The 26734-nt window shown below is 41.9% G+C and overlaps 1 long non-coding RNA gene across 1 annotated transcript in view; it reads left to right on the plus strand.

Moving 5' to 3' along the window:
- The window catches only part of LOC144824917 (uncharacterized), a 978282-nt gene that overhangs the window by 881384 nt on the left and 70164 nt on the right, over positions 1-26734 (plus strand). Inside the window, exon 3 of the long non-coding RNA XR_013609176.1 lies at positions 99-201. This is a non-coding gene — a long non-coding RNA (uncharacterized LOC144824917). The remainder of the gene's footprint in view (positions 1-98; positions 202-26734) is intronic.

A 26734-nucleotide genomic window follows, 5' to 3' on the forward strand; every position in this document is an offset into this window, starting at 1 on the left:
TGGCCCATAGTGTTCTTAGTGTTTGTTGTGCTCTCTGTTTGTTATGTTCCTCCTACTTATTTAACATAGTTTTCATTGCCCTCTTTTGTGTCTTCCAGGTTCATCTTCCCCACAGTAGTTGCCACTTCCCTTCCATTGGTTGCCCTCACTTCCACCCTGCATATATCGTCTTCTCAGCGGTCCTGTTTCTCCCAGTTTATGGTAAGCCTTTCTTCTTGTGCCATTTGATTACCTCTCTTCGCTCGTTGTTCCTCTTCCGTGTGGTAGTATTGCTTCCATCCGCCCCCTTCCTCTTCAATGGTTTTTCTTATGTCTCACCCTATGGTCAATGTCTTCGGACTTCTGAACATCTTCTTTTTGTTATCTATTTTGGTGGAGTCCTTTCCTCCACCTACTTTCTCTTTGGCTTCTGTTCTATTCCTTTTCTCTTCTCTACTCTCTTTTTTTACTGATTTCTCTAATGCTCATCCAATATTTAGACTTTTTTGCCTCTTTGTTTGTGCTCTTCTATCCTCTCCCTCTCTCTCCTCCTTCTTCCATGGGTCCTCTTCGGTTTTTCAATTTCTCAGATTTCTCTGTCTCTCTCTTTTCACAATTTTTTTCGGTATTATTTTCTGTCTTGTTCACTTAACGATTTTCATAGTTTTTTCTCTTTACATACTATTTCTTTTTTTGTAAAATTTCTCTATCTCTTCCTTTTCTCGCTTTTTTTCACACTCTCCAAACACTTCTTCACGCTATCTATCTATTCCTGCTTTGATTTCAAGACACTCACGGTTAATGGCATCCCTCCTTCTACTTTTTCTTGCAACTCCCTATCTCTCTACTTCTCCTATCCATGAAAGGATTACGCATCATAACGTGGAATGTTAAAGGATTGCGCAATCCTTTTTTTTAGTTCAAAGAAAAGTTTATTAAAATAATTGAATAATGTCAACATAGTATACAAAGAGAAAAACTATAAGAATGGCGTGAATAATAGCTGAGAGCATTATAGGAAGTACGGTGAAATAAAATGAGGGGAGGGATAAAAAGGAAAGGGAGGAAGGGGAGGAGAAAAATACAGAGAGATAACCATGAGGCTAAAAACTGTAAAATTACAATCATTGAATCTACATAACATTAGAGGCAATGCACAAATATGCAAATAAATAATCATTAATGAATAAAAAGGAACAAAAGGTTATTCAAGGGGGTTTTGAAACTTCTTGTTGAACTGGGGATATGTGAACGGAGCGCTGGGCACATGCATCTAGGTAAAGGGTAACGGGGAGCCACATTGCAAGTCTTTTCGGAGCTAGGGAGGTAGGGTAAACAAATGCAGTATCTAGTCTGTGGTTGTAACATACATTAAACCACCAAGCTTTAAAAGTAATGCCTTTGGAGTCTTTCCAATTAACAGTAATTTGCTGGAACGCAACAGCCAACAATAAATCAACAATATGAACATTTGCATCAACAGCAATCCAAGAAGAGGAAAGTGAACCAAGGAAAATGTCAGTGACAGAAAAGGGGATGGAGGTATGAAAGATAGAGTTAATTTGGTTCCAGACTTTAGTCCAGAAAGCATGCGTGGAAGGACATGTGAAAAGCATATGGAAGAGTGAGGCATTGGGGTTAGAGCAAGTCCAGCAGAGGTCGGAGGTCAGGGGAAAACGTTTGTGGAGGAGAGATGGCGTGTAAAGAAGGCGGTTGTAAAGGAAAAAAAGGGTTTGCGTGAGAGAGGCCGCCCTGGAAGATTTGCGTATTTTGGTCCATATTTTGTCCCACAGGGATGTGGGCCACGAGACATCAAGATCAGATTCCCATTGCTCCTCAATGTTGGATTTGGGCCTAGGCGATGGTGGATCATAAAAGGAATGGTATATGGAGGATGCTGATGGGTGAGAGCGAAGTTGAGTATGCAGAGAAGAGATGGGAGTGATAGGGGATGTAGTCGAAATAGAGTTAGAGAGAGAGTCATAGGCAGACATAACTGCATGTTTGAGTAGGGCGTATTTATGGACAAAGGAGGCAGGGAGAGAGAAGAGTTGACGAAGAACTGGAAAAGGGGTGAAGGCAGATCCCGTGAAAAGTTGGGAGACCCAGATTAAACCACGTTGCCGCCAAGTTTTCCAGTAAATGGGTTTCAATTTGATAAGAATGCTATTATTATACCATATTGTGGTGGCTAGAAGTTCTTTAATAGAGGAGGGAGGGGCCGGAGTCTTGGCCAAAAGTAGTTTCGCGGTATGTTTATGAATTGGAGTGGACAGAAATTGGGGCTTGCGCGAGAAGGATAAGTACTCAGCAAAGGTAAAGGGAGAAAGAGAAAGACGCTCAAGGTCAGCCCATAGAGGAAGGGGGTCAGCAGGGTCTGTAAGCCAAACGGCTGCCTGTTTCAGAAGGAAAGCTTTATGATAAGCAGGAAAATTAGGGAAATTAACCCCACCCTCCGATTTGGGGAGGCGGAGACGCGATAGGGACATACGTGGTCTCTTACCAGACCATAAAAATACAGAGAGAATGGAATTTATTTTAGTGAAAAATTTGGCAGGAATGGAAATCGGTAAATTAGAAATGGTGTAGAGGATAATTGGTGAGAGCATCATTTTAATAGTGTCGAGACGTCCCCACCAAGAAAGGTATAGGGGGTGCCATCTAGAAGTAAGGTCAGACAATTTTTGAGAACATTTAGTAAGGCATAGTGAAATAGTATCTGGGATAGAAGGAGTAATGTGCAAACCGAGATACTTGATATGAGCCGGGCTCCAAGTGAATGTGGATGCAGCAAAATCGGGTTTAAAGGTGAATTTGGTGAGAGGCAGGATTTCGCACTTGTCACTATTGAGCTTATAACCGGAGAGATGGGAGTAAGTGTGGACTTCAGCGAGGAAAGCGGGGATGGAAACCGACGGATTCGATAAAAAGAGCAAAATGTCATCTGCATAGGCAGCAAGTTTAACCTGTGATTGAGCAAGAGGGAAGCCATGAATGGTCGGATTTTGACGTATTCTGGATAAGAAAGGTTCCAGGGCTAGGTTAAAAAGAAATGGGGAGAGAGGACAGCCTTGCCGAACTCCTCTACCGAGACGAAAAAATGAAGAAATGAGACCATTGGCACATACCGCTGCTCTAGGGTTTGCATAAAGGAGGGAAATAAGGGAAATGAAGTTAGGGCCAAATCCAAACCATTTTAACACAGAAAAAAGAAAGGACCATTCTACTCTATCGAACGCCTTCTCGGCGTCTAGGGCAATAGCAGCTAAGGAACCGTTGAAGCGTGAGGATTTAGATAAGACATTGAAAAGGAGCCTGGTGTTGTCGGAGATAAAACGACCCTTAACAAAGCCCGATTGTTCAGGACCAAGGAGATCTGGAAGAAAAGGATCAAGTCTAATGGCCAAAGATTTAGCGTATATTTTATAATCAATGTTTACAAGGGAAATCGGTCTATAGTTCTTGCAATGTTGATGATCCTTACCTTCCTTCGGTATGATGCATATGTAAGCATCTGAGAAAGTACCTGAGGAGGCATCACTAGTCTTGAAGGAGTTAAGAAGGTGGAAAAGTTTGGGTAAAAGAAGGTTTGCAAAGTGTTGGTAAAATTCGACGGTGAAGCCATCTGGGCCGGGGGCTTTATCCTTTTTAAGTGAGTGAAGTGCAGTGCGGAGTTCGGGAATGGTAAGGGGAACTTCAAGGGAGGTCAAATCAACAGGAAAGGTGGAAGGAGGGTGGATGCTGGATAAGAAAGAGGAAATAGAGTGAGCAGAGGGTTGAGTGCCGGAAGAATAAAGTGCAGAGTAGAAGTGTGAAAATACCTCCAGGATGTCAGCATCTTTATGTTGCAGTACTGAATTGATATCAAAAACAGACTCCACATTCAACTTATTTTGTTTCACTTTCAAATAATTGGCGAGAATTTTCCCCGCCTTATTTTTCCCACCATAAAATTTTGAGCTGGATTTCAGTAAGTACAGGGAAGCATCATCAGTGGATTGTTTATTATAATTCATTTTTGCAGTAACGAGAGCTGTCAGAGTCTCCGAGGTATGAGAGGTATAGTAGGAATGCTCTAGGAGTTTAATCTGAGACAGCAGATCGTTAGTGCGCTGACGAGCTATTTTACGTTTTGCCGCTACATGTCTGAGAATAAAATCTCTGGCAGCTGCTTTGAAAGCGTCCCAGACAACGTGAGCAGGCATAGATGGGGTCTCATTAATAACAAAAAATTCATTAGTAAATTCAGTAAAGGAGGTGGTAAATTTGGGATCAGTGAGGAGGGTATTGTTAAAGCGCCACCTTTTAGGACCACTGGATTTCGGTAAAAAATCAGTGTTGATAAGGACAGGAGCGTGATCAGAAAAAACTATAGGACCTATCTCCGCTTGGGTGAGGGATTGGGAGAGATGGTGGGAAAGAAATACATAATCAATACGGGATTGGGAGTGATGAACCGGGGAATAAAATGTAAACTCTTCGTCGGTTGGATGACAGAGTCGCCACGCATCAATTAATTTGTGTTGGGAAATGGCGTGGGCAAAAAGTTTATGTGATTTATTAGGAACAAATGAAGATTTGGAGCGTCTATCCAAAAAGGGGTCCAATGGCAGGTTACAGTCACCTGCAAAAATGAAATTGTCATCCATGCAATCGGTGATACGGGAAGCAAACGCCTTCCAAAAAATAGGATCCCCACCTGTGGGTGCATACACATTAAGCAAGGAGAAAGGGACACCTTTAGAGGATAATTTGACATATAACCACCTGCCCTCAGGATCAAAGTCAGAGTGTAACACTGAATGAGTAAAAGATTTACGAATTAACAAGACAACACCATTTCTCTTGCCATCACCAGGGGCAGAAAAAACCGTACCCACCCAACCTCTTTGGAGTTTAGCAGCCTCACTGTTGGGTAAATGGGTTTCCTGTAAAAAGGCAATGTCAACATTGAATTTAGCTAGGTGAGAAAGTATCTTTTGCCTCTTAATAGGCGAATGTAAACCTTTAACGTTCCAAGAGACAATACGAACTGACATTAAGAAAATAAGAAAGGGGAAAGTGCAGAGCAAAGGTGAAGGGAAGCCTCAAAAAATTCAAAAAGGAAAAGAGTGAAAAAAGGAATGAAGGTAGGAAAGTATACAGAAGAAAACAGGTAGAGAAGTACTAAAAGGGTAAAGCATGAGAGAAAAAACTGCGATAAGAAAAACATGGGGTAGTACTTACAATAAATGATGGGGGATGGATGTTCAAGAACAGGAAACAGAAGGGGAGGGGTGGAGACGAGAGACGTGAGGAGGGGGGAAAGGCCAACCAACGGAGGACAAGCAAACGGGGTCACGGGACGTCCCATCGGAGAGACACGACGGCACACAATGAGATGATCTGTGAGAAAAAGAAAACATTGAGATTAGAACAAGCAAACGACTAAATAACAGAAGAAAAACGGTAGATTAAACAGTTGGAAAACAAGAATAAACCAGCATAAACTGAGATCGACAGGGCCATGTAGTAACTGAGGAACCTGTGGAAGAAATATCATAACGTTAGAGAAACAACAAAATATCATAAACAGCAAAAAAGACCGGAAATGTTAGCAACAAAGTCATGGCGGGAAGGAAGAAGAAGGGCCAGAAAATTCCCTATCAGCCGGACCGCAGGAATTAAGGAAACTGCGTAGTCGAAGAGGATCTTCAAAAGTCATTGTCTTGTTATTATAAGTAACTTTGAATAAACAGGGATGAAAGAGTCCATACTTGGCGCCGATGGACCGCAGTTCTGGTCTCATGTCGAGAAATTCTTTGCGACGAGAGGCAGTAGCTTTGGCGTAATCCTGAGCAATAAACAAGGTGGAGTCCGACCATTTCAAGTGAGGTATTGCTTTAGCCGCAAAAAGAACCTTCAGCAGATCAGTATACTCAAGAAAGTACATGATGACGCCTCTTGGTTTTGTCGCAGGAGAAGTATTGGAAGGTGCTCTACCAAGCCTGTGTGCGCGCTGAATGTTAAGAGAAGTACCTTCAGGCAGATGGAGGAGCTTGGGCAAGAACGACTTGAAGAAGGCAATGGCGTCATTCCCCTCGCAACCTTCCTTCAGGCCGTAAAGACGCAGGTTATTGCGCCTATTCCTGTTTTCAAGGTCTTCCACCTGCTTCTGGAGAGTGGAAAGTCTCCCATCCATATGTACTGATTTGATAGCGGCTTCCTGGAGAGAAGATACAGCCTTTTCCACATGAGAAACTCTGGTATCCATTAACGACCAATTGTCAGTTAGAACTTGCAGCTTTGAGTTAGTCTCCTCCATAAATGGACGCAATGCTCTTATTTCCTCAAGAAGGAGTTCCATGGAAATGGCAGTCGGTGATTTTGGGGGCGATGGGGGATTGTGTTTCACCCTCTTAGGAGTGGTTTTCGCTCCAGGCTGGGGGAGGGCGTCCATGTTGAGAGAGGGGTCGCAGCTGGAGGTACCTGCAGAGGCTTCTAATTGAGCCAACGCAGTGAATAGCTTTGAGTTTTTAACAAAGTTGCGTTTAGGAGTTTTGCCTGGACCCTCCGCCATGAAAGCGACAATAAAAGAAATCTCCAATAATGGGTAGAGCAAATATACTGCGCAAGAATGAGGAAAACCCATCAGAGGCAATGACAGGAGGAACTAGGGTGAAATCCAACCCAAGTTAGGAGCAAATGAGAAAAAATGGTCGCATTTCGATCAATATGTGATGAATAGCATAAGTGGCAGTTGAACTAAGCAGTGAAACATGCAAAATGGCCACCAAAGCTGAGGAGAATGCTGGAGTTCGAATAAAAATGAAAAAAAAGATAATTCCGGAAGAAAAAGAGAGTCACCTGGCCATGTAGTCATGAAGCGCCGTCATTTCCCGTAATTATGGGATGTTTCCGTGAGCTGTGCACTGTATTGCCGGTGACGACGTGTCAGGCGCGCTCCTTGGGCAGGCGCCGGCTGAGGCATCAAAATGGCGGTCGCGGCAGTGGTGGAGCCGCGACCGAAGGAAAACGGAGCCCGCCTTGCCGGGAAGAGGAGCCGGTGCTCAGCGTGCGGTGTATCAGGCGCCAGAAGGGGTCCGCTGCCGTGTACAAGTAAGCATTGCGGTGGAGAGGGGCTGGAACCGCCGAAATCTCCCGATGGAGACGGAGCCTCACCCCGCTGCTGCCATCCGTCACGGGCGCTTAGCCACGCCCCCCAGGATTGCGCAATCCTATTAAACGACAAAGGGTGTTATCACACCTTGCCAGACTTAATTGTCAAATCGCATTGTTGCAAGAGTCACACCTTAATCTTGAAGATTTATGTATGTTACGTAAGCATTGGGTTGGTGAAATCTTTTGCTCACCTGCTGGTAATAATAAGAATGGTGTGATTATTTTGTTTCACAAATCCTTAAATGTTTTATTATAGAATAAGTTTATAGATGCTGATGGTAGATGGTTATATTTAGATATTACTGTTAATAATCACCAGTTATTTTTTTGCAATGTATATGGCCCTAATGGCGTAGATGTATCTTTTTGGAGTGACCTTCCCACCTTCCTCTCTTCACATCCAGCCGAACACTTAATCTTGGGTGGGGATTGTAACCAACTTATGGACCCTTTCCTTGATAGGAAATTTCAGACAAGATATACCGAATAGGATGCAGAAACGCGTTTTCAAAACCATTACTAATAGGTGTTTAATAGATACATGGCGCACCTCTCACCCCGATACTCTTGAATTCTCTTTCTTTTACCCCGTCCACAAGTCACACTCACGGATTGACTATATCTTCCTTACACAATCGGCATTCCAATTTATGGTTAAAGTTGAGATTGGTTCTGTCCTTATATCTGATCTTGCCCCCGTAATTCTTGATATAGACTATGCCTCTCCTTCCCCTGCTTTAATAACTCCCTCCTTCTAGATACGCAATTTTCTGATCAATTTCTTTCATTTGCCCAGGAGTTCTTTCAACAGAACATTACTTCTGTTTCTCAATTTCACGTTGTCTGGGATGCTTTCAATGCCTCTGCCAGGGGTTTTTTCATTGACTTTGTGTCCCGAAAAAAGAAGACGGCTCTTTCACATTCAACATCGCTTCTCAAACAAATTAAAGCCCTGGAAAATGCATATTTTACTACCAATTGTCGTGATACTTTACCTCTCCTTATTCAAGCTAAATTGCAATATAATAAACTCTCTTGGGATTTGGCAAGTAATACTCTTCTCAAATGTAATGCTAAAATGTATGGCGGTCGCAATAAAGCAGGAAGATCTCTAGCAAATTATTTTAAGATTAAGAAACAAAAATCTAAAATTGCAGCCATCAAGGATGATTCAGGAACTCTACATTTTTCAGATTCTGCCATACTCGACTGCTTTTCAAAATATTATTCCTCTCTCTATACGCCTGAGACTTTCCCATCTACTGATCTTATCGATTCCTTCTACCAAAACATCCCTAAATCCCCTGATAACATTCCTGATCTTACCTCCCTTGATGCTCCCATTTCTGCTATCGAACTTACGAAGGCATTGGCTCTGTTACCCAAGGATAAAACTCCAGGGCCAGATGGCTTTTCAGTTCGTTTTTGTCTTCACTTCAAAGCATTCAAGATCCCCCATCTCTTGTCGCTGTTAAACTCCTTTTTGCTCTCTGGCGATGCTCAGGGCACCTTCACACAAGCAATGTTGTGTCTAATCCCCAAAAAGGATAAAGATCCATCTTTATGCAATCTCCTTAATAAATACTGATTGCACAATTTATGCCAAATTTCTGGCTCTCCGCATTAACAAAGTCATTCCTAATCTAGTTAACATATACCAATCTGGTTTTGTGAAAGGACGTTCAATTACGGAAAATTCACGCACTCTCCTTGACATCATTCATTTAGCCTCGAAATCTAAATCCCCCATTGCAGCTATCACTTTAGATGCTGAAAAAGCATTTGATGGGGTTAGCTGGGATTTTATATTTGGATCTCTGAAATGGCATGGACTTAGCCCCACACTCATTAATTTCATTAAGCTCTTATACTCTGCTCCCACTACATCGGTTTGGGTAAATGGTTGCCAATCTCATTACTTTCCCCTTCTCAGAGGCACCAGACAGGGTTGCCCCCTCTCCCCCCTCTGTTTTATACTAGCTCTTGAACCCTTCCTAGAGACTATTAGACGTTCCAAGGATTATACAGGGTTTCACTTTCTCAATGTTGACATAAAATTCACTGCTTATGCGGATGATATCCTCCTTTTTATTTCTAACCCAACTGTTTCCTTCCCGGCTTTTTTGTCTTTACGGTCATCATATTCTCGTGTTTCGGGTTACAAACTGACTGTAGACAAATCAGAAATCTTACCCCTAAATACATTCTGTTTCTCCTCTATGTTTACTGACTCAGGTTTCGAATGGACTCCTTCTTATATTAAATGCTTTGGTATTTTATATAGTAATAATCTTAAGACCTTATTAAACTTAACCATACCGAAATTCTTTAAAAAATCACGGCCTTTACCGATAGCTGGTCTCCTCTTTTCCTTTCTTGGTGGGGCAGATTAGCTACGATAAAAATGATGCTCCTCCCGATTATTAATTTTTATCTTTCTATGCCTCCTATTTCTCTCCCCAACACTTTTTTTCGCACTATTAACAGTCTACTTATCAAATTTCTCTGGAATAATCGTAAACCTAGAATCTTCCTGGCCTGTCTTCAACTCCCTAAAAATTTAGGAGGTGTCAATTTTCCTAACCTTAGGCGATACCATTCAGCTTTCTCTTTGAAACAAATTTGGACCTTTTTGTCTGATTTCAATGTTGCACCGAGTATGGCGTGGAGCGCTCTGGAGCAGGCCCAATGCTCTCCTTTTTCTCTTCTTTCTGCCATTCAGGTCACCTCACCTCCAAAACGCCTGTCCTTCCCCACTCTTGTTCATTCTAAGGCTTTAGTTTTTTCCTCGCTTTCTGAGCATTTTTCTTCTACCATTCGCTCTTTAGATACCCCTCTTTGGTATAACAAAAATGTTAAGATTAATAATCGCGCCTTATTCTGGAAGGAGTGGATTGATAAAGGCATTATTACTCCCCAACACTTGATAAAGGATGACACTTTCTTAACTTTTTCCGAACTTCAATCTCTTTATAACATCTCCCCATACCATTTTTCTCACTATGGGTTTCTTAAGGATGCCCTCACCTCCTATTATTTCCATACACACCCCAGTTCCGATTCCTTTCCTGATCACTCATCCCCCTCCTCTACCCCTATTGACTATTCAACCTAATTTAAAGCAGCTACCATTTACAAGTTGATATCTCATTCCCCTCCAACTAGAATTAAATCCCCTTTGGAACTTTTTTGGGAAACAGATTTGGGTCTTGAAATTCTCTTTGGTACTTGGGATATCCTTTGGTCCAAAATTCACACTACTTCTCGCTCGGCCAGCACAACACAGGCCCTGTATTATTTCTACAATAGGTTATTTTTCACTCCCAGTGACCTGCATAGATTTAAATTGTTGGATTCCCCTAAATGCTGGTCATGCCCACACGTTAAGGGAGACCTTTTCCATATGTTCTTCCACTGCCCCCTAATAGCCAACCTATGGTCTAACATTTGGTCCAAATTGAATGATATTCTTCTGTCAGACATTCCTTTTCACATTGAATATATCTTTCTTGGTAACCTCTCACCTGTATTCGAAAACCACAGAGATTCTGGTAATTTTATCAATTTATTTTTAGCTATCACTTTTCAGATTATTACCTTTAATTGGAAGGACACTTCAAAAATCTCCTTTTAAGCATGGTGGAACTTACTATGTCATCACCACAGAATGATCGGCGGCTCACCGCGATGCCTCTACTGAGGTTGCGGTTCAAAAGCGTTCTAGGCATAGCACCGACTTCGCGGTGAAGGTGGAGCGGTAATGGACAGAGCATTTTACTCTTCTCCGCCTTCCGCCCCCTCCGACGAGGCAGCAGTGCTGAGCGGCTTGACCACCGCCGCAGCGGCATGTCGATTACGAACGGTGATCTTTGAATTATATTCACGTCCGCAAGCATCGATAGTTCTTTAAACATAATTGTAAAAATAAAATAGTGGCTGTTACCAAATGGGCCAAACTTTGCAAGGCATCAACCACTTCACAGTACTTTACCGTGGACTCAGTTCACAACTATGTGAGACTTCCCACCCCTGTATAATGTTACAGTAGTATCTTTTCCGACAATAATAGCAAAGCAATGCTATAGTTACTCTGAAGGATGGACTAGCTGAAGGATAGACAGCAGGACCACCATGAGCCCCAATCAATATTAACTAACAAGACATTTTTTAATGCTAACAGAATTATCCTAAGATGTTTTTACTGTACTTGTAATAATGCACAGGGCCTAAAGTGCCCCTACTTAGAAGAAACACAACACATACAAGGTGTGGAGTTCATGTGATTATTTTGCAATTGTTTGATAACTCCCCTCTTCATATAGCTCTACATTTATGGGATGTCTAGACTGATGTGTTGACTGCCGGATACTGTTGATACTCGGTTACTTGAGACAATTAGGTTAGTCCTACATGTATTGTCTGCTGATTTTAAGGATATCCCACCTGGGACTTGGTTTACCACCTTAACTCACTATAGGCACCAAGCCACCATGGTTACCATTATTTTAATTATTTCACTTGTACAGTCACTCTCGAATTGTTTTGACACCACCAACCAGTTGGTTCATTGATGCCCATGCCTGTAATGTATGCTACCTTTTGTTTCCTCCATACAAGTAGTTCCTGCGCATCACAGGTATATGTACACTGTAGGAATGTTCTAATAGTGTCCCTGACAATTACACCGACTTGTAATACAAAACACATACTTCTTAGTATAGACAGTTAATTCCTGGTCCTGAAGAATCGCAAGTCAATTGACTTAGACGCAAGAAACATGTTGACCGTGTATTAATAATTTAAAAAAAACTGACATAGCAACAGAAGACATTGTACCCCAGCAAGTGTCAGTTACACTGCTTTTAACTGAGGCAGGAGACCCCCAGAATAAAAGTCTTTTTCAGGAACTCCCAGCCCCACTTTTAACTCACTTTTACGTCTACACACACGTTCTCGTCCCCATACCCGCACTTCACCAAACGGCTGTTGGAAAAAGATCTCTGGTAAAGTGCCCCTCTTTGAGGTGAGCCCGTTGGGTATTGCACCGCTGACCCAACGAGGAGCAGCCCAGATGATGAAGCATGACACCTGCAAGGGTGTTTGAGGGTATTCTAATCCAACAAATGGATTTCCCCTGTTACTCCCAGTGAGACACTGGTTCACAAAGCTCTAGTGACTGCAAATCCATTTACAGAGGTACAGCACCACATATCTTTCTTTGACAGATCGCCACAAAATGGACAGAGCCTACGCCACTTCCACCCATTTGCTGATTAAAAGAGACTTATTATGGTTACCTTTAACTAACTTTCTATCTAGAAAGTCAACTTAATTTTTATTGTTAATATTGTATGCACTGTTATTTATTGTTGTTCATATTTGCTCTTTATTGCATTTACTCTTCTATTTCATTACCCCTTATAGGACTCTTCTCTTTTTCCTTTCTTCCCTTCCTCTTCCTTCTTTCTTCTTTTCTTTTCTTTCTTTTTCCCTTCTTTCTCTTTTCTTCTCTTCTTAAAAAAGTATCTTTAAAATGCATTTTCGCTTAGTATACTCTTATTTCATAAGGATATTGTGTATTTTTGCCTTTTTTTCATGACCCACGTTATTAATTTCCTGCTTTTTCATGACTTTGTACTGATGTTTTACATTGTTTTATTATCTCAATAAAGCATCTTAAAGTTAAAAAAAAGAAGAGTTCTTTGTTCTGGAGTGTTTATGTTGGTTGGGCATGTTAGCTCTAGAATCCCACGAGTCAGTTGCTGTTGGGGCCTCTGAGGATAGGACATTTTGATGTTACAGATGCAACTTCAAATAAAGAAGAAGCTGTTTAACCCTACTGGATTCCGCATACTTCTTCACCGATCTCCTATATGTTCCTGTGTACATTTTACGATGACCTCTCTCTCTCATTTACTATGATACTCTCATCTCATATCTGCTCAAGAACATTAAGTGGAACTCTCTTTTTGGAAATTACATAAATTATAACATGCCGGAAAGATGTCTCAATAAGTTCAACATTCCTCAGTCAGGGTGTAGGGCTATCACTGGTGAAGCAGGTGAATTGGCACTGGGGCCTAGAGCCAGGAGGAGCCCATCAATCCCTGATAATTGCAATATTTTACCACTCTAATAGCAGTCAAAGGGATCACTTTCCTTGCTTGCAACAGGGCCATGGCATCCTTGCTATGGCACTGTTGCCATTTACAATTATATGTGTTCTTCAGGTAACAAATCTTAATTTTGCCCGGATCAAGTCACCTTTTATCCGGTGGGACTGACAAACAACAAATCACATTTGGGAAAAATTGTCATCTGTCATTCACAGCAAAAAAATGAGGAAGTAAGTGCTAAATAAAATCATGTAATGATGATTTATTTATTAATTATTATTATTATTATTATTATAATTATTATTAATGTGTTTGACTCATCTAACACACTTTTGTTACTCCATAAAATAATTTCCATTTAAATGCACATGAACCATTCCAATTAATCTTGAGCTGCTTCGAATTATGCTCAAGGATGTAATTGAACTGGTTTTCACTGTCGCACATGTCAAATCTCTGCAGGGTGCATTTATTACGAGGATACCTAAATAGCTCGATCAAGAATGTTTATATTTACTATTAATTTTCACCTCGTGGAACCAGACTTGTTTTTAAACTCTAAACACCTACGTTGGAGGTTAATCCCGTAAATACGCCCCAAGATGTACATATAAAAAATGTCTCACACAAACTGTGGCTTCTTTTGTAAAATGGACATTTTATCTGGCTAGTGCACAATAGAATGAGCAGCAATGCTTATGTTTTGTGATATTAAGAAATGTATTCAATATCTGGAGGACCAATCCTTGACAAACTTTTTTTATAACCACTGACTATGCAAATTAGTCATATTTAGATTAATTCTATGTAAGCATGTCTTATGTGGATATCCCAAATTCTGGCACAAATATGACCCTCCTGGACCTTAGTTGGAATGCAGGATCTGAAATCCTCAGATTTATTACAACCTCAATAATAGGTGGAGGCAGTGGAAATCCATGCAGCTCTCTTAAATCTTTGCTTATACTCATGCCACTGGCCTTGAATGTACTAACATTAAATTCCCCAAAAAGGGAATATATTAAAAATAAAACAAAGGACAACTGCACATCTATTCACAACACTGCGGGCCAATCCACTAACTGCATTTTGTAGTAGGAAAAGTAGTTTAACAGTAGTAGTGCTGTGAGAAATTCATCCTTTGTGCACCGACCCCCCCCCCCCATTTCTTTGACTGATACTGGTGGTAACTGATTCTGACTGCGCCCTGGGCTCTGCTAACCAGGCCCAGGGCCAGTGCTCTGATTAAAAGGTATATGGTAATTATGTATAATTAAAACTGGTGCTGACAACCTACGGGTAAGTCCCAAGTATATGGTAGGTGTAGAGGCCGAGAAAATGTAATGTACTTAAGTGTGCACTGCTGTGTTGTTTGCTGTCCTTTTAAAAGTAATTTTTTAGACTAGCGCCAGGAGGACCATAATAGAGGGGACCTTGGTCAGATTGACAAGAATAACGTAGAGCAGGCAAATCAGGAGACCTGAAGCACTAGAAGGACTAGGATGTGGCCCTTAGGATAGGGAGGACTAGGGGAACCAGGCTCAGTGGGACCAGCACCAGAATGCCCGATACATGAGGAACAAACAAAGAAGTACCACAGCAGATAAGATCAGGACTACATTGAACAGGAGAACCAGGATCGGAAGGATTATAAACAGGCAATACAGGGTAATAGATAAACCAAGGGAGCAGGACAAATGGATGAGAATTATGGATAGAAATGGTGAAAAGGTCCAGAACTCGGAGCCTGTGAAACATGAGACCCAGGATATAATGGACTTGGTCGAGGAGTACATGGAAATGAGGACCAGACACACCATGCAAGTCCATGGTCAGTACGTTTTAAGGCTAGCTGCAAAACTATGAAGGCAAGGAGTAGGAGCACTAAGGCCAAGAGGAGCTGGACCAGTTTGAAGAAAACTACAAAGATCAAGACCTGGAAGGGAATTGAAAATCAGGAAACCGGGATAAGCAGGGCAGGGACTAATACCAGGGCATCCAAATGATCAGAATGAGGAGAACGAGGTGAAGGGAAAAGATCATGACCATGCCATAGCTTAGCGGGCTATGATGGTTAGGACCCAGGACAGTGTCAGCCACAAGGACCAGCACCAAAATGAGGAGGCTCAGGGGGACCCAAACAAGGAGAACCTGGATCAAGAAGACCATTGTCAAAGGTTGAGTACCAGAAAGACTAAAAGGACAAGGAAAAGATCCAGTAGGACCAATATAACTTAAACCAGGAGGACAAAGACTAAGAGGACCATGACACAAGAGGCCAGACAGACAAGGAACTGCAGTGCAAGTGGTAGGAGGTTCAAGGTGAGAAGAACTAAGGTAAGGTGGCCAGGACCAATAGGACCAGAAGGGAACAGAGCCAGATGTCCCAAGAGTGGGGAAACTAATAAAGGCCAGGGTGGCTGAAAGGCAAGGTTTATGATACTAGGCACAATACGACAAGAAAGACAAGTACAATCTGGACCATGAAGACCAAGGCAAGCATGGTTGGTGAGCCAGGCCAATAAAAACTAAGCTCAGATTAAACCAAAGTATAAGGACCATGGCCAGGAGTGCCAGGGAGGTAATGTCAGGGACACAGGCAACCAGAAGGAAAAGTTCTAAGAGGCCCAGAAAGAAATAGGAGGACCAGGAAGCCCAGGGCAAAGAGGATCAGGACCTTGAGTACAAGGACCAGGAGGATGAGGGCAAAGAGGAAAATGAGAATCAGGGCCAGTACAGTCAGGACTGATTTTACCACACCTTTGAAGTCTGCGCCACAGGGCTAGGAACAAGATGGCCAGGGCAAATGTAAACATGATAGCCAGTAGTAAGACAACAAGAGCAAGGAGGACCATGATCAGCTGGTGAAGAAGCATGAGAACAAGGACAAGACGATCAGGATCAGAGCCTAGAAGACTAGGGATACTAGGAGCATGAGGATTATAGCCAATACGACCAAGGGACCAAAATTAGCAAGAAAGTCTATCGGCCAGTACCAAGAATACCACAGGACCACAGGCAGGGGGACCAGTATCAAAGCAAGGAGGATTAGAATGATCAGCACTAGGAGGACCAAAAACAGTCCTAGGAATTTATTATTATATTTTTTTTTTAGAAAGAAAAGATCAAGTCAAATGGGCACAAAACCAGTAAAACAATCTGGACTGTGAGGACCGGGAATAGGAAGTCCATTGCAAGGCAAACCAGACTGCGAGTGAGGAAGACTGGGAGAACAGGACCTAAAGAATCCTACGGAGATGGCCAGGCAACTAGAACCATCATGACAAGCACTAAAAGGTCCAGGGGGAATCTATGACAAAATATCGCAACAAAAATATCAATTACAACAATATCGAAATCCTATCTCTAACAAGGCAAGTACAAAAATATGGAGAAAAAAAATACAGATGTCAAAAATATCGTTTTTTTAATAAAAAAAGTAATATTAATAAGATAATACTTATAAATGTAATAAACATAGTTAAAAATATATTCTAATATTTAAAATTAATAAATTATGTAATAAAACAAATAATAATAAAGATATAATACATAGTATATACTTCATTAATAATAACTCTAAAGATTATTTTAATAACTTATAAATAAATGAAAATATAATAAATTACAAATAAATGTATATACATAAAATATTAATATAAATAACTATTAATAAAAATGTACAATAAATTTAAAAAAGTAAGTTAATGTAGGATAGCGTAGGGGTAAAAATTACTATTCCCACTCCAAAGAGTGCAACAGTAGGGAAAGTGTTGGATAGCGTATGGGTAACAATTACTATTCCAACTCCAGAGAGTGCAACAGCAGGGAAAGTGTTGGATAGCGTAGGGGTAACAATTACTATTCCCACTCCAGAAAGTGCAACAGTAGGGAAAGTGTTGGATAGCTTAGGGGTAACAATTACTATTCCAACTCCAGAGAGTGCAACAGTAGGGAAAGTGTTGGATAGCGTAGGGGTAACAATTACTATTCCCACTATAGAGAGTGCAACAGTAGGGAAAGTGTTGGATAGCGTAGGGGTAACAATTACTATTCCCACTCCAGAGAATGCAACAGTAGGGAAAGTGATATATAGCGTAGGGGTAACAATTACTATTCCAACTCTAGAGAGTGCAACAGAAGGGAAAGTGTTGGATAGCGTAGGGGTAACAATTACTATTCCAACTCCAGAGAGTGCAACAGTAGGGAAAGTGTTGGATAGCGTAGGGATAACAATTACTATTCCAACTCCAGAGAGTGCAACAGTAGGGAAAGTGTTGGATAGCGTAGAGGTAACAATTACTATTCCCACTCCAGAGAGTGCAACAGTAGGTAAAGTGTTGGATAGCGTAGGGGTAACAATTACTATTCCAACTCCAGAGAGTGCAACAGTAGGGAAAGTGTTGGATAGCGTAGGGGTAACAATTACTATTCCAACTCCTGGGAGTGCAACTGTAGGGAAAGTGTTGGATAGCTTAGGTGTAACAATTACTATTCCCACTCCAGAGAGTGCAACAGCAGGGAAAGTGTTGGATAGCATAGGGGTAAAAATTACTATTCCAACTCCAGAGAGTGCAACAGTAGGGAAAGTGTTGGATAGCGTAGGGGTAAAAATTACTATTCCCACTCCAGAGAGTGCAACAGTAGGGAAAGTGTTGGATAGTGTAGGGGTAAAAATTACTATTCCCACTCCAAAGAGTGCAACAGTAGGGAAAGTGTTGGATAGCGTAGAGGTAAAAATAACATACTTATAAATAAAAAACAATTTTTAAATAATAGAAAACGTAACTATTAAATAAATATAAACCATTTACAAATACCAATACATACTTATTAAAAACATGATTAGCAATAAATATTTGACTAAAAATATTAATAAAAAATACCATTTAATAATATTTAATTACCAATTAATAATTAATAAACAATTATATAATTAACAAAATAATTAATTGAAAAACATTATTACTTAATTGCATTTAAATTACTTCCCACCCTATTCTCCTATAAACCCAAAACCCGCTACAGAACATAATTATCAATTAATCAATTAATAACATTACATTACCAACTAATTAAAATTAATTACCAATTAATTAAAATTAATTTATATTTCCTAATAATTAACAATTAATTTAGTATAATTACATTATTTCCCACCCTATTCCCCTATAAACACACAACCCGCTACAGAACATAATTATCAATTCATCAATTAATAAAAATTAATTAACAATTAATTAAAATTAAGTACCTATTAATTAAAATCAATTTATAATTCCTACTAATTAATAATTAATTTAGTATAATTAAATTAATTCCCACCCTATTCCCCTATACACCCACAACCCGCTACAGAACATAATTATCAATTAATCCATTTTTTAAAATTAATTACCAATTAATTAAAATTAATTTTTAATTCCTATTAATTAATAATTAATATTATATACTTAAATTACTTCCCACCCTATTCCCCTATGAACCCACAACCCGCTACAGTACTAAAATACAAAAATTAATTAAATTACATAAAAATAAATTAAAAACATAATAAACACATAATAATATACAAAAAAAATATAAAAATCAATATTAGTAACATTGAAATGATTAACATCGATATTACTAACATCGATATTTAAAACATCGATATTAATCATTTCGATATTAATATCTATCGATATTACTTACCTTCTATATTATGTCCCTTCGATATTTAAACATCGATATTATTGTATATCGATATTTAAATTTCGATATTTTGTCTGCATACCGTCCAGGGGAAGGAGGACCAGTAGGACCTCAACTAAGGGAAAAGGGAAGCTTAAGTCACAGAGGACCAGAAATATCAGGACTGGCACATCAGGCCAAGCAGGACCAGGATGAGGGTGAAAAGGCAGAGCAGGACAAGGAAGGTCAGGACAAAGTGGACAAGTATGTCCATGAGGATTAGGTGAAGTACAAGGATCAGAATAGGCCAGGAGGAAGAACAGCTCTAGGAGGACTTGAGGTGTTGGAACATAGGGGACTAGGACCTGAAGTTCCAAGTGGTGCAGGAGGAACTTGAAACTGGGATATTAGAACATGCTGGTGAGGATCAGGGAACCACAGCTATGAGGGACAATGGGATCAGAACAGGACCAAAATGACGAGGCCAGCCCTAGGAGAGCTAAGCAAACAGGGTTAGGTGGATAGGGACCCATCAGCAGTATCAGAGTGAGGATCAGAATTACCTGGTTTAGGAGGTTCAAGAAAGGCTAATATAACCAAGAGTCCCAGATTCAGGAAACCAGTACCATGGTGAACAGAACAAGTGAGAGCAGGGCCAGGGTGAGATTCAGGATGGCCAAAACAGCCAAGAAAAGGAGGACGTGGGACAACACTAGGAGAAGGACCAATGCCTAAAGGCACAGAAGGACCTGGAAAAGAAGGAAGAAACTGGGAGACTGAGGACACCTACGTGAGTCTAGAATATCCCTTTTGTAAATGGTTTTTATTCATGCTTCTTATGCTGCCAACTCCTAGAAACCCCCACCTCTTCACTTCATGTGTAGAACTAGTAAGTATTTGCTGATAATTCAGACCATGCAAAGAGAATAAAAAGCCGGGACAGTTACACTCTTCCCTCTGAGTGATAGAAGATGACATCTGATGCTGGCACGGAGTCTGAAGGTAGATCTGAAGACATAGGGACTGACATTTGGCAAGGTAGTTTAAAGGTGGATGGGTAAAAATGTGGGGCATATGTACAAGTACTCAACACTACCAGAACATCACTTTTTTTGATGTTCTGGTGGTGTAAAGTGCTTCAGCTTGTTTATAAGACAGCATTAGGCCACTTAACAAGGAGTAACGCCGCCTTGTAAATAAGGCCCCCTTTCATGCTACACTCAGCGTGAAAGAGGCAGACAATGGGTGTTGCTGTTGGCGTTCTGCAGCAACACCCATTGAATTTGATGCTGCCCCCTATTTTAAAGGATGGCATAAATATGGGGCAAAACGAGGAGAAATTATTAATTTCTCCTTGTGTTTGCTGTTTCTATGTGTGCTGCATTGTGCAGCACACATAGAAACAGCAAATCACCATGAATGATTGTTTATGTGTAGGAAGGTGTGCCTTTCTGCACATAAAGAATCATTAAAAATATGACGATTTGCAAAGTCTATGTGTGCTGCACAAAGCAGCACACATATCAGTTACAAATAGCCATTCTTGATTGTTTATGTGCAGAAAGGCACACCTTCCTGCACATAAATGATCATTCCCCCCAATGCAAGCACCCTTGCACTAAGGTGCAAGGGTGCCTCCACTGGCACTAGGCAGCTTAATTTAACACCAGCGCTAGAGGAAACACAGGAGTGCACTGTATCATTGTAAATTCGGCACATCCCTGCTTTTTAAAACTGATGGAGCGTGGTGTTAGCAATTTTGGAGCTAACCCGCACTCCGCAAGTTCATTGTACATATGCCCCTAAGCGTAGTTTGTGAAGCATGGCAAAAAGGGGTTGTAAAACTCAGATGTCTGAAGTCAGGAAAAATGATTAACGGCTAACAAAGGGGCCAAAGGGCTATGGTGATCAGCAAACGGGATCTCAGGATCATAAGAAGTTTTGATCAGCAGAAGAGGGGGTAATGGAGGCTACATTTAGATCATCTCAGAAAGCTCAAAGCAGGATTCTGTGTGACTACCAGATCTTTGCGCTGACATCCCATGCGCATGTATGTGCAGTGGGTATGTAACAAGTGCGTAATAGTAAAACTCCTTCTGGAATGAAATTCTAAGTGCATAGACCAGTGGGATGCATTTTGCATGACATGATGACGTGATGGAGAGTAGATACAGCTTCACTACACAAGTTTGCCGGCTGGCCATCATATCTGATGATACTGCCCTTCAAATGTTTTGTGCTCAGCAGTTCCTGTTAAAGTAGAAAATTGTCCACAGGGCCAGCAGACAACAAATTTGGGAAGAGGAGTTCCCTCTGGACGGGTCCTATGTAATTGTTTCTATTTTGATAAAATCACTCTAAATATTTGATGACTCTATGTCACTGGGATTCAACATTTCCAGGTCTGGTATTTGCTTTTACAAATCATTGTTTTTAGGTGCTGTAGTTTGATTTGTGTAATTGAATTGAACCAGAATTATTAATCCCAGAACGTTCTGATTTGCTGCAGGAAAAGAGATGTACTGATAACCTGGAGACGTTAGGTAATCTTATATCCGGCCCAGTACATTTCCATGGCTGAGTAAGACCGAGAACATAGCTTTAGAAAGGTTAACAATTTTAACTAGTCTTGCAAAGGTTCTAATCATTTTATCCTTGGTTACACATGCAGCTAAATATAAAGAATTAGGGAGTTTGTGGAGCATGAGACAGCTTTGTAAAGGACCTCCTAAGTGACTAAGGGCCAGATGTACGACCCGTTTTTGAATGCACAAACGGGTTGGCAAACCTGTTTGCACATGCAAAAACATCATGGGCCATGTACAAAGCCTATTTAGCAAATCGCAATTCATTTGCGATTTGCTATATAGGTTTTGTGACTCACTATTTGGAAGGGGCGTTGCCTTCCAAATAGTGAGTCTCAAAACCATGTACTAATGTTTTGCAACTGCAATTGCGGTCGCAAAACACTTGCAATTACCACCTACTTCAAGTAGGTGGTAATGCATTTGCAAATGGGAAAGGGTTCCCAGGGGACCCCTTCCCCTTTGCAAATGCATGCGAAAATATTTCTAAGGGTAAGCAGGGGTCCCAGGGACCACTGCCTGCCCTTAAAAACAGAAACAAATACGTTTCGTTGGGTAAATAGTGAAGTTCCTCTGCTATTTGCATGGCTACCGGTCAAGTTGTGCACAATGTACAATATTTAGCCAACCACCTAGTAAATAATGAAGTCTCTGTTCGAGTAATGTGTAAAGCCATTGACATAACAGCTGCAGTGGCTTGCACAGGTAAGAGCTGTGGGACGGTGGTGTGGGGCAGGGGGCCGGGCAGGGAGTGGTGGAAGTCAACAGATGACAGGTTAAGTAATATGAAATAAAAAAAGTAAAAAACACATACCTTGCGCTATCTCCATCGCCGACTCAGGGATGCAGAACGAGCAAGATAAGTGGTTTTGTTTATGTTTTTATTTAATACTAGCAGCCCGTCCCGACATTGTCCGGGGAATAAAAGAAATGTGTAAAATGTTAGTACAGAAATCGGCATGTGTTTTTTAATGGCAGCCCCCTGTGAGAAGGTTTGATGTACTCCAAAGGGTGAAAGTCTGTTTTATTTCGCGCAGCAATTATACAGAGTGGCCCTGCGAGAATGCCTTTCTCCGTAATTCCGAAATACTGTCCGCACTCAGTACTGATTGTGTTGTTGGCGAAATGTTGTGAATGAGAATGCAAGTGTGTTCGTACCTTCAGAAGCGTTGTTTCCCTCGTCTAGCCCCCTATTTGGAACATGGTTGTTTGCCAAATACATTAAGGGTTTGCATAGTTCTCTGCGCAAGTACTGTGCAAAATTTGTGAAATATAGCGTGATTGGTTGCTTATGGAAGCCGCGCTCCTTTTTTAACCCTGACCCCACTGATGAACGAACGCGTATGTTTTAGAAAGCAAAGGGCCTTTATGTGCGCAACTTTTGACCATATTTTGGAAATGATGATGGGCAAAAATTATTGTGAGTGTTGAGAGTAAAGTGTTTTAAATGTTTGTGGCGATGTTTTTTTTGTGTTCATAAGGCCGCGCCTCTTTTACTTGTGCCCCTTATGACAGCGTGCGTGTGTGAGCAATGGTGCAGCACCTCTTTTACTTGTTGCCGCCCCTGTAAAAAGCAGCGCCCCTTTGTTTATGGCATAGACGGCCCCTGTGATATATCGGCGAGTGTTTTAGTGATCTTGGGCCTGAAGTCACTGCCCATGTAAGTCGCATGGCATTAGTTGTATTTTGTGCCATGCTCCTCTGACAATGTTTCCGCCGACCTTTTTAGTTACACATGCCCACGCTACTCAGTAATAGCAGAACAACGCTGTTTATGTTGGAGAAAGCTGTGAATGTAGCGCCGAGTGGTTTGGCAATCTTTTCTGTAGCACCGAGTGGTTTGGCAATGTTTTCTGTGTGCCTGAAGTTGCAGCCCATTTCTGTGTGCCTGAAGTCGCAGCCCATGTAACAGAGTGAAGTTGGTGCCGCCCACATGTTTACTTTGACACGCCCATGCTACTCCCTAACAGCAGAACAACGCCCACAAGGAACTACTTTACCCCTAATGTTGTTTGCACTTCGTAATGTATATGGTGGGCATATGTATAGCCTATGTCCATCTCCTGGAACTCCCCTTTACAACGCTGTATTGGGTGTCGTGATTGGTGGTGTACTCCTGGAGTTTACCCACCTCAAAGGTTCCCAGTTCTCTCTTTATAATAGTTATGTTATGTTATGTTATGTTATGTGCGTACTCTTTTATAGCGCATGGCTACCCATGCGGGTGTCCCGGCGCTTTAGTAGTATAGATTACTTAACCCGTCGTCTGTTGACTTCCACCACCCCGCCACACCGCTCTTACCTGTGCGAGTCGCCACTGCATAACAGTACACTGTTGCTGCTATTTAGCCAGCTGCATGATAAATATTGAAATTTCTTTGCTACTTGCCAGGCTACTGGTCAAATAATTTAAAGTTCAGGCTATTTAACCACCAGACACACACATAATTAAGTCTATTTACTATTTACATGGGTTCTGGTCTAATTTTACATGTCTGCTGTTTTGTTAGCAGCTGTGTTTTTCGCTTCACTGCTAGCCAAATAATACAAAACCTTTGCATTTTAGCCAGTGGCCAGGTAAATAGTGAAGTTTCCTTGTTATTTGCATGACTCCCAGTCAAACAGTGTAGAATCTCTGTTAATTAGCAAGCAGATAGGTATATAGAGACACTTTTCTGCTATTTACACGGCCACCAGCCGAACAGTGCATAATCTCTACTATTGCGAGAACAAGCATGTAAATAATGAGGCTATTCTCAGTGGTGGCCGCCGCCTACCTAAAGTCGTATGGCGGCCACGGGTGGAGAGGTCGGCAAGTTGGGGAGGGGGGAGAAATAAAATATAAGGAAAACAGACTTACCTGCTGCCCCACTCCCCTCCACTCTGTTCCCGGTGACGCTTGCATCAGGGTTCCTCTCTGAGGGCCCATGCTCCACACCCAATCAAGGCGTTGCTCTCACACGAGAGCAGTGCCAGTATTGGTCTGAGTGGCCTCGTTTGCCGCTCAGACAGTGTTAAAATCTAGATTACGGTATCAACAATATCGGCGCCACCTTGTCCCTTTTCCAACTTATGTGTGCGCGTAAGCAGAAGCCATTTTGTGTGCCATGGCCTCTCTGCCCACTGCCGATAGCCAGCGCGTCTCTCTCCCTCTCTGACCCCGCAAGCATCCCCCCGCGCACTGACAGCCCACGTTCTCACATGCTTGGGCCATAAACCACCCCTTCAGCACGGCCCTGCCTTGGAGCCACATCCCGTACCCGGCTAACACCTCCCTCCGTCCCTTTGATGATCACACATCCTTTGATGAACCCCCTTCCTCTGTGCCCGATTGTCCGGCCCGATCCCAGGCCATCACCTAGCCCTGCGGATGCAGTTTATTGCCCCTTACAGTAGGAAGCTGTCCCTCTTAGAAGAATCTATGACTGATCAAAGCCCCCGCCCCATGAGATCCGATCAGCCGCCCACATTCCGGGAACCGGCGGAATGTCCTGGTGTGCGATAGTCATCACCTACTGTGACCAGGGTGGGGACTTCTACTGTAAATATGTGTGGGAACAGGCCCAAAGTGAGGATTCTGAGGATGTCTTTCCGTACATCAAAGTATTGACAAAAATGTGTTTCATGTAATAAAGCAATAAACCCGTGTATAAGAGGCCAGGCCTCAAGGATGCGTTTAGAGCACCTCGAGAAGATACCCTGTTGTCTGATTTGACGTGTTCTGCTCCGTCGGAATAAACTCCTGTTTCCTGTCTTCCAGTCTCCAGCGCCTGCCTCTTTATTTGGTAAACCTTGAGTTGGGTGAGAGCGGCTAACGCCGGGCAAACCTTGAAAAGGGGTAATCGACCTGATCTGCCTGACCCTTTTTCTACAATTGGCGTCCCAAACGTGGGGCCCATCAGCGACACGTGGATCCAGTGGGAGAGGTCCCGACGACAGTGTGAACGATTGCAACGATCGGGAAGAGCTCCTGCCCGATAGACCCTCATCTGGCAGCCGATCATCCGAACTTTCCGGTTCTGAGCAGACCTCTCTCGAGTGATCTACGGTCCTGACTGGGAACCATCAGGAGTGCCACAACAATTACGGAGAATAGAGGACGATCGGGCGCTGGAAGCGGAAGACGAGAAACCGTCCATGCGGTCCGGGTAAGGTCGTGTAACACGACGAATTGCGAATTGATTGTTTGATTGTTTTGAAAATACTAGTATTACTCATTTGATTGTTTCTGAGAAATTCTCTATTTGCAAACAAGCACAGAGTCGCCATACTCTGTTTAGTGTTTGCAGATAGTGAAGGGTAGGTAACGCAGGCTTTTGCCCCCGTTGTAATCCGTCGTGCCTACTTCCCTCTCCATTTGATTGATTGTTATCCAAACATTTACTGTCTTGGAATTGGTTCTCTTTGGATCATTCTCTATTTACAAATAAGCACAGAGTCGCAATACTCTGTTTAGTCCTTGTGAATAGTGAAGGATAGGTAACGCAGGCTTTTGCCCCCGGTGTAATCCGTCGTGCCTATTTTTATCCCTCATTTGATTGAGTGTTTGTCTGAACACTGATCATTCGGAATTGGTTCTCTTTGGGTTATTCTCTATTTACAAAAAAGCACAGAGTCGCAATACCCTGTTTAGTCCTTGTGAATAGTGAAGGATAGGTAGTGCAGACTTTTGTCCCCTTTGTAACCTGTCATGCCTATTTTTGCCCCGTTTGTTGGTAGTTGGTTCAGCCCGGACCGCTTATTAGAGGTGAACCATCCGGCTCCACTGGAGGGCACCCCTAATAAGGACATGTTTACTAAATATGGACTAGTCGCCGTGGCTTATAGTAAGCTGTGGCATAAATACACGAGAAAGGATCGGGAAAGTCAGTGGCCACTGATAGGATCCTTTGATAACGATAAAATAAACGTGCTGGAAACAGCCCTTTGTAGCAATAAGACAACACCCACTATGCTCGATAGCTTCGGCATGTGGCGCAAAGAAACAGAACAGCGGAAAAAGAGAAATTAGGATCAGGTTAGAAAAGGAATTACGCAAAGCAGCTCACCTGGTCGCTAACAAATTGAAGGAAGAAATAAAAGAAAGAGAGGAAACCAAGCTAAAACAAGATTCCGAATCATCAGGCCAGTGTCCCGTCAGGACACCCTCTACACTTTACCCCGAGCTACCTTCGAAACAGCGAACGAACGATGATTTACTATTAGGTCCCCCGATCATCT

The sequence above is a fragment of the Lissotriton helveticus genome, chromosome 3_1 (genome assembly GCF_964261635.1).
Source record: "Lissotriton helveticus chromosome 3_1, aLisHel1.1, whole genome shotgun sequence".
Lineage (NCBI taxonomy): Eukaryota > Metazoa > Chordata > Amphibia > Caudata > Salamandridae > Lissotriton > Lissotriton helveticus.